Source organism: Corvus hawaiiensis, chromosome 16 (genome assembly GCF_020740725.1).
Source record: "Corvus hawaiiensis isolate bCorHaw1 chromosome 16, bCorHaw1.pri.cur, whole genome shotgun sequence".
Lineage (NCBI taxonomy): Eukaryota > Metazoa > Chordata > Aves > Passeriformes > Corvidae > Corvus > Corvus hawaiiensis.
This window is the reverse complement of record NC_063228.1, coordinates 10,853,470-10,870,719: the sequence shown is the minus strand read 5'-3', so window position 1 is coordinate 10,870,719 and position 17,250 is coordinate 10,853,470.

The following is a 17,250-nucleotide window of genomic DNA, read 5'->3' as shown; positions in this document are numbered from 1 at the left end:
TATCCATAAATGCATAATTTGAAAACTCTTGTATTAAACTATCAAAAACTGGGGCAATTTCGTTTTTGAAGTTTAGCTTTAGGAATTACTGAGCTGCAGTTCAACTACTGTGCAATATCCATAGACAGAAGGCACAGCAGATCTAAAAACACTGCTTGTATCTCCTCAGATATCCAATAAGACATTTTTATCTCTAGCCATTGAAATTACGGTTCAAAATCAGCCCAAATGCCTGTACCTCCAATGTTCTGTGAATATGCAAATGCCTTTCCATTGATGGCAAATACTCCCACCAGGGTCAGTCAGGCTTAGATCAGACAGGAGAGGCCCCAGCAAATGCATGCTGAAGTCAAGAGAAGCAACTTACAGCAAAAGTAGTGGCTCTTTCCCATGTTTACATTTGCTCACACTGAATTTCATCCTCCATTTTATTGCCCAACCACTCAGTTTTATTTGCTGTACCCTCATACACTGAATAACTTCAGCCTCAGCAGGAAAATAAAAAAAAAGTAATTTTAAAGTGTCTTTTTTTTGAGACAAGTTTTCCTAAGAGCACATGGGAATGATGGATAACACAGACTAAGCTACACCTGCTGTGTCCAGCAGCAAGGTCAGAGCGCTGAGGAACCAGCCCCCAGCAGGAAATACTGCCCTGAGTTTTATTCACTGGGACATCGGAGTTAATCTATCAGTTACATCTTGATGTACTTATTTGCTGTGCACCCTTTTTATTTCTTTATTTAATCTTCTGTACACTGACAGCTGTTTCCATAGCCACTAAAGGTCAGTGTTAATTTTAAAAGCAATATTGAATGAAAACAGCCAAAAAGTACTATGTCACCTGTACAGCTCTGGATTTTAAACTGTTGGAAATAAAACAATATCTTCTTTCCCCACCAAACCAGCGCTCTTGGGTTCACTAGGCATAACTATAAAGATCACTCTTTTTTATTATTCTTTTTCCTTTCTGTTTGCAGCATTGACAAGGCCAGGAAAGTACTTAATAATGAAAAATACAAATTAGTTTAAATGTCACTTTTTTTCCCCTCTGTCATGCTTCTCTTTTGAAACGAGAGTTTGCAGTGTCTGTTTCAGCAGCATCACAGAGGACTCTGAACTCCCTGCCTTCCAGGAAATGTTATATTGTTCTGAGTTGGCATGAAGTGGTTGTTAGAAGAATCCACCATGCAGCAAAAAGAAGGAAAATTATGTTGACCCAACAAACCAAAATAGATCACAACTTGTTTATAAAGAAGAGTAACTCAAGATGCCAAAGAACTGAAAGACAGATTTCAAGTCTGTGTGTGTATCCATCCATCCATCCATCCATATATATATATGTGTGTGTGTGTGTGTGTGTATCTGGACTTACCCTTGCTCAAAACACTGTAGTGAAATAACTGCTGGAATGAACCAGCAGAATTCAACCCAAGCAAATCACTTATTACAAAGTCACACAAGAGACAATCTTTTGTGAGCTGTGAGAAACAAAAGTGGAACCACTGGGCAAGTGATGCCCAGAGAGCCAGTCTGCCCTTCACGCTGGGTTCTTTGTTTTGTTGTTTGGCATGTTTTTTACAGCTAGAGATGAGAGAAAACCCTCTTTGCTCATGGATTTGCAGTGAACACCATCTGGCCATACAGCTTTTTACATGTAATTATCAATAAGTACCCTAGATCTGTTATATTCTCATCCAGGTGTTACACCATAAAGGATCAGTGCCAGAATCACTGATCAAATGGATATTCACCCCTTTAGATTCAGTCTTTCTTTTCACTTTCTAGAACAGATATTGCCAATCATGTCAATTTGGGTAGCTCATAGTTGAAAAAAAATGGTTTCAAAGAAGAAACCACACACTTGGAAAATCTAAAGGAAATAAGACAAAAACTGTGAAATGCCTTGTGCTGACAGGTTATTATCATTATTAATGGAAGAATAGGGGAAAAGAGTACATCCTATATCAACCCAGACTATATCTCTATTAGGCATCTACTATAGGCCTTAAAGATTTAGCACATGACACAGGAAGACTGAGAGGCATATTGTTCAGAAAAATGTGACAAAATTAGTGTCTCCACATCAACTTCCTCAGTTCCTCATGCCTGTGACAGCACATCCACCTCTGGAAATAGGACAGATCACAATAGAGCAGGGTCACTAAAAACATGGGCAGAGTTCAGAAACAGACCTTATAAGAATGCTGTAAAAAACTTCTCACAGGTTGGTAATATATTCCTTACTCCCAGGGGAATTTATATTTCTTACCGCTGTCCCAGTATCTAAAGCACCACTTGCTCCAGTGCAGCCAGAGTTAACACCCTGCTTTTATCTGAGCATAGAAATTTTTATTGATAGAAAAGCTGACTGGATCCAAGTAAAATCTGTTCCATTGCTATGGAATGCAAAAAGATAAAATAACATCCTCAAAAGGCACCTTAGAACTTTTGCTGACTTCCCTGGGATTGCCTCACAAAGTAGAGACTCTTGGTGAATGCAGCCCTACGTTTCCTTTCTGGGCTCCATGAGCTCCTTCTGTGGAGAACAGATCTCAGGTGCCTCATGTGTGTGCCCTGTGGAGGGGCAGTGGGGCCATGGCAGTGCCAACACCCCCTGGGGGCCTCAGGGACCCCTCAGGTTGTCAAACAGCCACGGCTGACACCTCCCAGCCCCTTCAGGGTACTTACTCTAGGTTGCAGGTACAAAACACAGAAAATTTAGAACAAGTGCAGGAAGAATCCACAGCAACATCTTGGTCCCAGCCTAAGCAGAAATTTATTCATACTGGTAGGAGAGGTAAGTTAATGTTTCTCATAGAACCATGGTATGATTCAGCCCAGTTCTAACACCTCCATCACAAACACCTGTTGCTCTTTTATCTGAGAAACTCATTTCCTCCATCTGGAAAAATACAGGGAGTACTGACTGAAATCCTCTGGGTACTGCATCCTTCCACCAGGTGCCCAAAATGCATCCCCGTGTCAGTAACATCTTTAGAGAAAGAATAAGCTGGTTCTGACAAAAGCATTTCTCTCTTCACCTCCTGCAGGATGCCTCATGGAGGTGGAGCAGATGACTGGGTGGGAAATAAAAAAAAACCCTTTATCAACAAGAGCAGAGGATCTGGTAAAGATCAGTTTGATAGTTTCAGTGATATGTCTTTGCTCCCCAGAGATTTTGCAATATCTGTCATTCCATTCTAAGAGAGAGAGACAGAGACACTAATTTTCATGGTATATTAACAACCACTTTCATATTAGGCTGATTACCGAGGTTTGTTATTGTTCTCTGGCTTGCATAATATATGTTTATATACAAAAAAATATAAGGAGCAGTCACATTTTGTAGTAAATGGTTTGACGATCTTAATTTTTTTTGTTTGTTTTTCTGTAAGGAGGAACATACGGCACTAAGAAAATAAATGCACCATTAAAAACATCCTATGCATAGTAAAAGCAGTGATTTTAACTAATTCTGACAATTCAAAATCCTATTTGAGCACATATAGCCATAAATGCCCATTTCAAATGTTGAGTTGTTCCAAAAGTAAATAAAGTCTATCTCATTCTCCTCTCATGGTGATTTTCACAAATATAATTCTCGTTACTTAACTGAATTCTCTCCTGATTTAGAGTGATGCAAGGGAGAATTTGGGTCCATTTTTCTTCAAAGACAAATCTCCTGCCTGGGTGACACTCTACAGTTATTGTTCACACCGAGTACAGTCTATCAGTAACCTTGATGACTTCAATATGATGGACTCATATTTCAAGCTTAAGACTCAGGCCCTAAACAAAAGCTTTTGAATTTCAAAACCACCAACTGAATGCTAGGACACAAATGCTTTAACAGATGCAAGACATATTACTTATACTCTTGTATAATTTGTGTAGATCTAAATTACGTGCTAAGGAACCAACATACAGCTCTTCAAAATGCTCTTTTGTGTTCCTTGGTCATGCAGGACTTGTAAAGCTCACTGTGGACTATGACAAAGTGTTTCTGCATTTCCAGGTCAGTTTGAGACCTCTCTCAAATGCTTGCATTTTAAGTTATAGGACTGAATCAAACGTAGGAACAGAAGTATCAGACAGATCTCTTAGCTCCTGACATCACAAGGGGTTATCAGAGAAAAACAAAGTTCTGAAAAAATAGCTGCTTTGGGGTTTTTTTAAGACATATGCACACTAACAGAGTCTGCATTTCCCAGTGTGATGGAAAGTTCTTTGAATTGTGCTTTTGTATTCCGCAGAAAAAAACTAGGAAAACAAAAAGCTGATTATGCCTCTGTCATCTACAGTCAAGAAGCAAGTCCTCTGTGCTAAGAGATACCAGCTGCTCTAGATGTTTTGAACAAGAGCTTCCTGAGAAGCAAAGGAAATGAGACAGGCCCTGCCTGTGAGGGGAAATGCAGAGCTTTTAGTCTCAAGCTCTGTTGCTAAGAGGAACAAATGTTTCTGTCCATGATGCCAAATATAAAAAAAAAGTTTGAAAAAATACAAAGCCCTAGAATATCCTATTTAAATAGTTTAAATGAATATTTGTACTAGTCCTAGATTTACCCTTCAAAATGTCAATTGTTTTGAATTTGGGAACCTTAAAAATGTGTCAGGAAGTACCTGATACATGGCTAATGTACCTTACTGATGGCTCCTAGCCAGAGGCACTGCTGCTCTTGCTGTTTGTTAGGATTTGCACTGTCAGGTGAGCCTAGAGCTTTAAAAGACATGCCAGATTCCTCCACACAGGTAATTATGAAGATGGGAAGCACACACAAATTGGGGACTGGTGCATTACTGCATTTCCCTTCCTCCTCCTCTGCAACATTTCTCTTAGGGAAGGCTCACACAGCTTTCACTTTTCTGCTTCTCATCTTTTGTAGGCAGAAACCCAGACAAGGTTTTGTGCAGGAGGAAACTGCACTGAGATGTATCACGCCTGATTTGTTGATGCTGTCATGGAGTTAAATACCCATTTGCTGTTGTTTTCATCTGATTTGTTTGTCAAAAAAAATGAAGGGCTATCATTCTTCTAAAATAATAGTCAATTTAATAGGACACAACAGTGTAATTAGACTTTCTCACTTTCTTTTAAAAAAAAGCAGTATCTATGCTTGCATTTACTCACACAGAATTTCAATGATTCAAACCCTCTTACACACACTCAGCATCCAATGAAGTCCTCAAGGGCAGGTCTTTGTTCCAAGGACATATGGTAGTAACCCAAAATTTCTAATTTGGAGGCTTCTGCTTTTCCTTATGCTTCCTAATCTTCTAAAAGAGGAAGCAAAACCCACAAGACTGGAAGAATGCAAGAGCAAGGAATCACACAAATGACCTGAAAGTTCCTTAAGTCCCTTGGTTTATTTTCTTGTGTAAATAAATGTAAAGCTTTTTCTGGCTCGTGTTCTGGCAGTCCCCTAGTGCCCACCAACACACTGGCTACATCAAAACTCTCTTTTCCCATGATCCATTTCCATTAGCTGAATGTTAAGCCTACGATGCTGTATCCAGTCTTCCAAATCACCAGGAGCAGGTTCTCTGATTCCTTTAGCTGAAGGGCCCTGCAGAGCAGGGTGCAGGCATTGCCACACTAATTTCAGTGACAGCAATATCTCTCTGTGTTTGTCTTTCCCTGTAACTCATTCTCCTCTCAGCCCAGTGTATTTCTAGCTGAAGAACAAAGGGTTAGAGTACTAAGCTTTCTGCTCCTGTGAGCTAAATGTGTTTTGGCTGTGAACTGCAAGCTGACATTTCCCTACGTCACACAAATGCTATGTATCTGTCAGGATGGGCACCAGATTGTATTTTGATAGATACCACGTCAGTGGAATACTCAGCCAAAAATATGGATGTCTGGCAGCTTTGCTTCTCCTGTGTCCGGTTGACAAAAACATCAGTTTGCATTTGTCCCCAAATCTCAAACTTTAGTAACATATTTCAAAAGCAGAAATACCAGGTTTTTGTAGTGATTGAACCAGCTCATAAGCAGTTTGCTGGACTGTAAAGCAGGCACAGAGAGAGAGCCATTAAACCAGAATGACTCAAGAGGAATGGGACTGTTCTATCTGACAAGGGTCTCTCAGCTTGGCTGTCTCTTTGTGTTGAGTTGGGTGCAGGTTAATTTAGGTATTTTCTTAATCTGTTTAATTTAAGACATTAATCCAATATATGGATTCCAGAGGTACATGAGAATAGGCTACAATTACTGTGAGATTTCTCAAAAGAAAAATTAGGCCAAAGGAAATACAACTTTTTGTTATAAAAAGGCTGTTAAAGCTTCTCACAGAGCAGTAGCTATCACAAAGGCTGGGAATTTGTTGGTTAGAAGATCTAGAGCAAAACCTAAAATGTTACACTGAAGTGTTGAGGTGATGTTATTTTCCCTCTTAAGGCCTCCTGGTGATGGAAGAATAGTGACTCCTCCTGTAATTTGTCACCATGTCCATAAGGTAGTGGCAGCCTCTTGTTCCTTTCTAGAACAATATGCCAAAGGTTTACCATGAGTCATTAGTTATGGAGGTGATCAATTTAAAAAGACACACCAAAACCAAACAAAAAGCAAAAAAAAAACCTTCCTTTAGCTTACACTTGGATTTAGCAGTCATTCAGCTTTCATTCATCCTCAGTGCACCTGGTATCCTGAGTAAGGCTACTCCCTGTTAGTTTCCAATATCTCCATTACAGAAAGTTTTAGGTTGAAGCACACAAAAAAAAAAAAAATTAGAATAAAAATAATGAAAACCAAAGTGTTTTACTAAAGTGGATACCCTTTCATTATTTATGATGGCTAGAAATTTTATTTTCTGTATCTGGGTGAGATTTTAAGTGATTTAGGAGAAGAAAGCAATGTCAGGTGGAAGCTAATCTTTAAAAATAAAAATAACACTTTTTCCTCATATTTTTCGTAGCCTGAGAAATTATTTACATTAAAATAAATTGAAAAGGAAGAACTTATATAATTTTAATTTCTCCCCCAGTACTCCTACTCCTGTCTGAAAGTTCAAGAAGTCAAAGCCATCAGGGACCCAGGAATATGAATCCACATATTTAGGAAGCTCAGTGCATGTTTCATAGAATTATTGAAATAAACATACACGTAAAGGGGGCTTTAGTTACAAATGAGAATGGAACATGAAGCACTGGTGTGGTACTAACCCAAAGCAAGCCCATATCCCCAGTATCTTTGCACATTAATTACTATGAAAAATGCCTTTTGCTGCAGCAGAGGACAGCAGCCTTTGGACTGCTTGTTCCATCAGCAGCTCCTGTGCCAGGGCTAGCCCATGTGATGACAGACTGGCAGCAGGGCTGGACAGGCACAGTGGTTCCTGATTAATATATAGGCTCTACTGGAAAACAAAACGATCCAGAGGACTTGAGGCAGCAGGATCTCTTAAGAGGGACCTTTCCCGCCCTTATACCCAAGCCAACCTCACACGAAGCAGCTGGTGCCCTGACAAGCTACCACCTTTTCCCACCTGTGAGTTATCCCTGCATTTCTCCTTCAGCTGAGCATGAGAAATGCAGAGCTCTTCCTCTTCCATTTCACACCTCTTACTCTGCCCAGGAAAGCGGCAATCCCCAAGCAAAAAAAGCCACCCAGTGCTGACTCATAGCATCCAACACAACCAAATAAAAAAGCCAACAAGCTAAAGCTGTATAACCTCGTGTCAGCTTAGTGCTGGTAAGGCAGATCAGCCTCTTTTTGATTCCATATCCCTAATCCAAGCCAGCAAGCACAGATGTCATCTAATACGTCAGTGAATCAGACTTTGCAGTTCCTTCTCCAGGAGGCTGACACATGGCACCCCAGGGAAGAGTCTAAAAGAAGGAACTGTAAACTTTAATACACTGCCACATTAAGTGGCATCTGTGCTCCCTGACTGGGCTTGTTTATTTATTTATTTATTACACCACTCTAATGTTTGCAGAACTCTGTCTTCAAGGAGATTCTTTTCTTTTAAACTAACTGAACCTAAATAGCACAGCTGCACTTGAAATTGGCAAAATTTGGGTAATTCCAATACTAAAGCTGCCATTTGTTTGTATTCCTACAGCTTGGTTTTCTGTTACTTGTTTGTCTCAGGAAATCCAGCACTCACTTTCTCACAGAGTGTTTTATTTGCATTTTCTGGTTTTGATTGTTTTGTGTCATGGATGCAGCACAGTTTATAACTGAGAGTTTCAAGAGCTCTCTGCAGTCAAGGATAACGGATCATTCTCAAATTTAGCAGAGCACAGCTATAGCCATAACTACTACCACTACTACATTTTTTCTGCTCTCAATGGTGTACCATTAAAGCAGAATATGTTTCCAGCCGTTTAAAGGCAGAATTTAAAGCAAAGGTTACTTAGCCAAGGCCCCCTCAGGAGTGCAGCTGTGGAAAGGCAATATATCTTGTACTGTCCCATTGATCATTGTGATCTTCAGTGGAATTTCATACAGATGATGTGCATGAGGATCATAGCAGTGTTGCAGAGACTTTTGCTCTTATTCCTCTTAAGCAACACTTCACAGTAATTCGCTACCACCCCAGTAAGCTGAACAATACTGGATATTTCTTTGTCACCTGCTATGAAAGACCTTTGTGCCAGCAGTGACTCCAGTGGTACTTCACAACTCCACATCCAAACACGCAGAGTGATTCTGTGTCTCTTGACACCTCTTGTACAAACCTGTGTTCACAAAGACACGAAGTGACAATGTTCCCTGAACCACTACTTCATGAAAGGACAACTGGCCTGAAGATTACAACATCAATTATTTATATAGCACCAACACTACTTTTGAATTCCCTCCTGTACTCTGAATGACAGCAATTACAGTGCCATGTGGGGTTTTTTAAATTTTTTACTCCTTTATTATCTTCCTCCATTATTAAACTACAAGACAGCAATCAGAACAAAAATCCATCATCTCTGGCTGTGCCATGAGAAGTGAGCAGGGGAAGAGCACTTCTACTGTTACTGAGACACCTTTCAGCAAAGCCTGACCCAGTGCACCCAATGCACCCATATTTCAGGTGCATTTTACAGTACATTGTACATTTCAGCACATATTACATCCCAGTGATGCGTGTGTATACATAGCTGAAAGAAGAGGAGCTTTGACGTCGATGATAATGACAAAAAAGAGGCAGATTGCATTTCCATGTGGTTCAACTTTTAAAAAATATTTGAGACAGTCACTAGTTGACAATTATTTTAGCTAAAAAACATAAAAGATAAAGTATACAATACTATCTGCAAATTGAGAGTAAACCCACCAAGATTAAAATGATTCATCCAAGTCACATAAAGGAAACTGTAGCAAAAGAAAAAAGTGACTTTTGATGTCAATCTGATACCAAAAGGTCATTTTTACACCTTGGATCCAGACAGATTTACCAAAACAGGCAAGACTGAGAATGGGAAAAAAGGAATTACTTTATTTCATATGCTGTAAGAGGTAACATTGGCCCCTGACACTGCTCTATGTGATCATTAAGTGAATAGCTGGAGATATTTCCAATCTGATACTAATGAAAACTGTAATCTCATTCATAATTTGAGCTGTGAGAAACACCACAAAAGTAAAAAAAAAAAAAAAATTGAAACCGTCTTCAGTTAATGACAGCCTGCAAATTTCATAATTTAAACTGAAGGGTTTTTTTATGGAAAAATATATGTGAAGTTGAGGGATGTTGTTTAGATTATCATTTCAACATTGAACAGGAGAGAGGTTTGCAGAGGAAGCTCTGCAAGTGCTTGTCAGACTAATATTAAATACAAAAGAAAAGCAAGTACCATGGGTTTACATTCCTGGTGTTTCCTCACATTAATTAGATGTGAATCTCATAAATTATTCAGCACTTCCTCAGTAATAAGTTATCCTGAAGAAAGTGGCCCTGAAATTAAGTTAGAACACCAGCCATTGCAAACAATTAATATAAACTCTGCATGGCCATGAAAGGTGCTGCTGTTTCCCTGGGGACAGAGTAGTGAGTGGTTCTTTGATATGGTAACACAGACAGCAGCAAAAGCAAGTGTCAAAATAATCTGCTTAGTAAAGCCTTTCCAGGAAATCTAAATAAAAGGCACTTTCCAACTATATGATAGAAATCAAATTTTCTAGAAGACATTCATTACCATGGCAATGAGAATATTCTGTGCCCACAGTTAGCTCAGCCTTTACAGTAGGACAAATAAGGAACATCTGCCATCACCCCTCTCCAGGGGAAGGGATGTGAGCAGTCTTAGGGAATGTTTTCCTCCTACCCCTCACTCAAACATATGCACATGTGGACATAGAGATACTGCTGTAGGCTTCTCTAGGCAAAGAGCAGCCAGAGAAATACACTGCAGTCCTGACAGTGTTTAGATCACATCTTCTGCAATGCTCACCTCCCAGAAAGGTTCATCTCCTGCTAGATGGAGATGCCAGGGAAGCAAAGACTTTAGCCCAGAATTTCTGTGGCTTTTTGAAAAAGGACAGATAAGTATATAAAAAAAAAACAAACCTAAAAGCAAAGAACTGTCTAAACCAACAGCCACCAAACAGGCTCTTTAGTGAGACATATGCCTCGCCAAGAGGAAAATAGGAAAACTGCTGACTGAAAAGGCACACATTTCAAAATGCTCCTGGCAGGAGAACTGGCATCAATTCTGCCCAGTGAAATTCCACCTGCTGCATAAAGCCTGACAAATGGTAAATTCTCAGGGGTGGATTTACGCTGCTTAATTTAATGCATCTAGCAATAAGTGTCAAAGCTGGAAACTAGTCTTCCTGGGAATCTTGCAGGGAGGAAAAAGGAGGGTTGTTGAAAAACTGATTAAAAGTAATACAGTGACTTAGATACCTACCTGGAGGTGGTCAGCCCCAGAGCTCTTTTCCTTTTAACTGCACAGTTTTCACCTCCCACGTTATTCAGCATGCACTTGTGTTTACCACTTTCCAAAATCAATATTCCTCAATTTGGAGGTAGCTGCCTGTTGTCTTAAACAAGTTGTGTGCTTCCCTTGATACAAAACCAGTTGTTGGATAACAAGAGGCAGTCAGAGAACTGCTGCGACACTTGGATATTCATAAATCAATGGGACCAGATGGGATCCATCCCAGGCTGAAGAGGGAGCTGGCAGATGAGCTTGCAAAAGTGCTCTCTATCATTTACCAAGAGTGGTGGCCCACTGATGAGGTTCCAGATGATTGGAAGCTGGCTAATGTGACACTCATTTACAAAAAGGGTAGGAAGAAGGATCCTGGTAATTATAGACCAGTTAGCCTGACCTCAGTACCAGGTACGGTAATGGAACAGTTTATTTTGAGTGCTATCATGCAGCACTTACAGGATGGCCAGGGCATCAGGTCCAGCCAGCATGGGTTTACAAAGGGTAGGTCGTGCCTGACCAACCTGATCTCCTTTTATGACCAGGTGACCCGCCTGGTAGACATGGGGAAGGCTGTGGACTATTTGGCTGTTGTCTATTTGGACTTCAGCAAGGCCTTTGACACTGTCTTCCACAGCATACTCCTGGAAAAGCTGGCAGCCCATGGCTTGGACAGGAGCACTCTTTGCTGCGTCAGGAACTGGGTGGATGGCCAGGCCCAGAGAGTGATGGTGAATGGTGCTGCATCCAGCTGGTGGCCAGGCACTGGTGCTGTCCCTCAGGGATCTGTACTGGGACCAGTTCTGTTCAATATTTTAACCGATGACATGGATGAGGGTACTGAGTCCTTCATCAGTAAATTTGCAGATGACACTAAGCTGGGAGCTTAGGAGAGGTCTGCAGAGAGACTTGGATCAATTGGATGGATGAGCAGAGTCCAACAGGTGAAGTTTAATAAGTCTAAGCGCTGAGGTCTGCATTTTGGCCACAAAAATCCCCAACAACGTTACAAGCTGGTGACCATGTGGCTGGACAGTGTCTGGGCAGAAAGAGACCTGGGGGTGCTGGTCGCCAGCCGACTGAATATGAGCCAGCAGTGTGCCCTGGTGGCCGAAAAGGCCAATGGCATCATGGCCTGTATTAGGAATTGTGTGGCCAGCAGGAGCAGGGAGGTCATTCTTCCCCTGTACTCAGCACTGGTAAGGCCACATCTTGAGTACTGGGTCCAGTTCTGGGCCCCTCAGTTCAGGAAGGACATTGAGATGCTTGAGTGTGTCCAGAGGAGGGCAACAAGGTTGGTGAGGGGCTTGGAACACTTACCCAATGAGGAACGCTTGAGGGAGCTGGGGTTGTTTAGCCGGGAGAAAAGGAGACTCAGAGGTGACCTTATCACTCTCTACAACTCCCTGAAAGGAGGCTGTAGACAGGCGGGGGTTGGTCTCTTCCACCAGGCAGCAACTGACAGAACAAGAGGACACTGTCTCAACCTGCATCAAGGAAGGTATAGGTTGGAAGTTAGGAAAAAGTTTTTCACAGAAAGAATAATAAAGTACTGGAATGGTCTACCCAGGGAGGTGGTGGAGTCACCATCTCTGGATGTGTTTAAAAAAGACTGGACATGGCACTTGGTGCCATAGTCTCGTTGAGGTGTTAGGACATGGGTTAGACTCGAAGATCTTGGAGGTCTCTTCCAACCTCGTTATTCTGTGATTCTGTTTGTGTCACCAAATCCAGCAGAAGTCTCAAGGCACTGAGTTTCTGAATTTCTACAAATATTGACAAAGCACAAGGCTGCGTGGGGGAGAGAGCCCCCATTGTGTCATATGCTGAGCCATAAACAGCAGCCTTTCCAGGGCATGAGGGATCCACACACAAACTCCACCTCCAAAGCAAACTCATAAGAAGCCAGGGTGGTTTATTTGCTGTTAAGAAACCCACTGCAACCAACAGAGCTCAACTCTTCTTCCACAAAGAGAAGAAATAAACCTCACATCAAGTTTGGATGTTTTATCTAATATCTTCTTTTTTATTTCCACAATGAATTCTGCCTTTCAGTTATCTGGGATTATTTATTTCAAATAGTGCTGCATATCTGAAGTAACACAGTCCGATGAGAACATCAATGCCTATTTCCAAAGAACTTAGTGAGCACAGACTGACTCGACAATAAAATGTCTCCCAGCTAACCTTAAAACCTGGAATGAGAGTTGACTGAGCTGTGATTTATTTTATATGGCAGAAGGAGAGGAGTGGAGAGGAGTGGAGAGGAGAAAAGAAAACAAAACATGGAAAAGGTTGAAAATACAGCAATATTTTCTATACTGATGATTTGAAAAAAAAAAAGAAAATCATTATTTGGCTTTAAACTAAAAATATTTGTTTGGCTTCAAACTGAAGTATTTCTGGTTGTGTCTATGTGTTGTGAAGAAGGATGGGACAAAGTTTCCAATTTTTTTTTCATTTTTTTTCATATTTTACTGAAAAATGCCATTTTCAAAGTGACAGTCAAAACCCAGGTTTACAAGGTATGAAAAGATTTTCTTCCTAGGGGAAGATTTCAGCTTTCTTGAAATGAAATATTTAATTGACATGTGTTCAGAAGCACAGAGGCTTGGTTTGATTCACCTGACCCTGGCCAGCACTCAAGTCAAAACCCTGCAGATTGCTATATTTTCTCTTCCTTAAAAGATAAAAAAAGGAAAGAAAATTTGGAATGAAACCATCTCCTCTTGAGCATTCCATGGACTAAGCCAACAGTGCAGTAATGTAGCTGAACAAATTGAAGGCATTTTCTTGGGAGATTCAATTTTCAGTTAATATCTCCTCTCTCTTCGCTGCCTATACTCAATAAGCAGTCGAGGCCAAAGAATACAGCGCTGATGCTTAGTTCCTTCTGCCCTTCTCTTGAGCTCCACTTCCCTGGCTCCCTTGGCAGGATGTCTGCCCACTTCCTCCATGAAGACATCACCTCTCAGGAAGGACACAGAAAAGCTATTTGGCATCCCAAAAGGGTCTGTATCTGGTATCCAGCACTGTTGTTTCACTGCTGTATCCCAGATTAAATGCAAGTTATCAGCTGCCACAGGGCATTTTTCTTCTTTTTCACAGCCTGTGCCTTCCTGGAGTACAGCAAGAGGACAGAACTCCTGCAGCCCTGCACTCCTGGGAGCTGTAAAAGGACTTGATGATGGGACACTCAGAGCTCTCTAAGGCTGCAGGCTTCTTCAGCTCCACAAAACTGTAAATATTTTTGCTCCTGGATTTCTACAGCATCTCCTTACCACGTTCATTCCTGTCAGGATTGCTCAGCCCGTTGCTGTCTGAGGATGGATGAATGCAAGAGCTTTCTACTACTTTTCAAAGTTATCCTCCTGGGTGAAAGCAAATTTCCTTCTCCTCCTCTGACATTTCAATAGTTTGAGTCGAATCTGAAAAGCCTCTGAAAAATCAGTTCATTTCAACTACTCAACCAAAAGACTGGAAACTTTTTGAGGATTATCCCAGACCATGGGATTTAGCTTTTCTTCTCAGTCTTCAAGACTTTTTTCTCCAAAACAACTCCCTTTCCACCTCGTCTGTTTTCTTTCATCTGAACTATGCAACAAAAACAAATCTACAGCTTCCTCCACTCCTAAGTTTCATATTCACTTCTGGAAGGAACCTTGGTACTCTGCTGCTTGTGTTTAATACAATTTCCTGTGCTCTGCCTCAGAGGGAAGCAATATTGGTAAAACCTCTAAGTAGACAGAATTTGATTTTTCAGCCACCTCCACAAAAGCCTGACCAAAACAATTATTGGTGGCAATAATGCAAATCAAAGAAACTGCATTAAATTATTTACCTGCTGTTACATGCCAAAACATGGCTTGCTTCCTTTACCTAAAGACTGACAAAATGAGGTTTTTCTATCACTATTCCCAAGGTGATGAGCTGGATCAGGGAACATGAACTCCGCCCAAAATGTAAAGATTTCAAAAGCTTTCAACATTTTTTACTCAGAGGAAAAGGAAGCCAAAGACAAAAAGAGCAGGGTTTGGAGACGTTATTCAGGGTAAAGATATGAATCTGGCTCCCTCATGGCTCAGTTTGAATATCCTGGGCTCTAAACTAGCATCTGTTCCAAGATCTTCCTCCTGTCAACTGATATGTTTCCACAAAAAGTTTTCATTTTGATGAATTTGCCAAGGAGACAGTTCTGCTGAAAGTGCCTCTACCGAGTTTGTGTTCATCTCCATGGTAATTGACATGTCTCTGGTTTCCCTGCTGGCACTTTTTTGTATATCCAAGAGTAGTACCCACCACTACAGAAACTATTCCATCTGACCCCAAACCTGGGATGCTCCTGAGCTACCATTTGCTCCTCAAAAGTCAGAGTTCTTCTCTAGAAGGGTCTGAGGACGTTTAGCTAAAAAAGCTTTCAAATGCAAGGAGATGGTTCTAGAGAATGTCCAGAAAATTTGGCAAATTGAGTAAAGGGCACTGTCCCATCCCTTCAGCTTAGCATGTTTGTTCAGAACCTCCTGGAACTCCTTTCAAGCAAATTACACACTGAAACAAAAACTGTGTTTAGAAGGTTTACAGCAGATATTAATCAACATGTCAGCTACTAATGATGATTCACTGACTTGAAAACAGAAAAAAATACTGTGTCTACACTTCTACAAGAGCTCTGGATGAAGGGAATAGTATCCACTATTACTATATTTTCATTACCCAAAACTAAACCAAAAGTTTGGTGAAACAGTAGCAAAATAAGGATAAAAGGCAAGAAATAATACAACCCAGGGAAATAGATACCCATCCAGGAGTTCTACCAAAATAAAACCCCTAAAATTACATTAAGATGCTTACAACTAGGACAAGAATATAATGTATCCTGGATTTCTACAGCATCTCCTTACCACGTTCATTCACACATTAAATCAACTTAATGCATGCAGAGCAAAAGATCTTCTCCCTAAGCTTCATACCAGGCAGGACAAAGATCTGAAATGAGTAAACAGTAAAATAGCTGCAATTTTTGCTCTCAGCAGTTCTCTTTCCCTCCCTCTGAACATTCCTCTTCTAAACAAAAAACTCTAAATTCTTCTGACTGGCAGATCACACATCACAGCCAGTCAATAGAAATGTTTGCTTTCTTCTGTTATCTTTCCTTCTACAAAGTGCAGAGCCAGAACGCTGCATTCAGTTATGAAAATAAATGCAACACTTCTTAATGTGTGACTAAAGCATAAAGAAGTTTAATACCAGACACCAGCAAAATATACAGAGAGGGTTTAGTCATGCACTTTGATACACATGAATCAAAAAGCCTCTTTCTACAGGCTATTGCAACATGCTGCCTGATTAGAAGTTGTCAGACCTTAAAACACAGAATCAAGGCCCCAAAACAAAACAGACACAGAAATGATAGGAGGGTAAGAAAAGATGCAAGGTATCTGAAGCACATTCAAACAGAAATTTTCTCTGTTTCAACAAAAATATGCAACAATACTCAAAGGAAATAAAAAAAGAGAAACAAGAAAAGAAAGGCCTGACTGCTATTCTTCTGGTCCACTGTACTGTAAAAATTACACTGACACACCATTCAACCCTCCAATTTTTTTTACATGCATTCTGGTTAAGACTAACACTAGCAGTAAGACTACTTTGAGCAAGATTGGAGACCCAGCATTATGACATACTTGCAAAGCTAATGAGCAACAGCAATCTCCAAACTGGATCTCTATTGGTTTTAACTCCAAGAATTGTACCCAGGGGTTACAGGTTGGTAGGTTAAATAAAGGGAATGGCGTTCCCTTCCTCTAGGTAAGAGTGGTGATGACTCCATGCAGCATTTCTTATTCAAGTAGGATACAACTTGCATGTGTAAGGGATTTTGAAAGTAGGCCAGTAACAAACATTAAAGCATTAGGCTCACTTATTACACCTGATAACCGAACTGGCAGTAAACAGTACAGATGATTAAAGGCACTGAGGTTACAGGAGCATTAAGGAGAAATTGAGATTACATTTTAATTTTACTAAGATTTTGTGAACACCAGCTTTATCAAGGGGACCAATTTTGTGCATTTCTTTCAGCATGTGTCTAGACCAGATAAGGAAACACAATGATCAGAGCAAATACAGTGTAAATTTTACAGAAACATGTGAACTGCATTGTGTTTAACTCAGCATTAGAGTTAATAACACAAGAGCTGCAAATGAAACACACTGCAAAATCACTCTCCACGAGCACAGATGTATAAATCCCTGGGTCATGATTGCCATCTCTGAAAACCACGACCAGCCTGAAACAGGCACTGGAGCTCAGAGAGCCAGCCCAGAACACACAGACCTGTGCCATCGCTGCGTGAGACCCACTGAGACCCCGGTGACTTC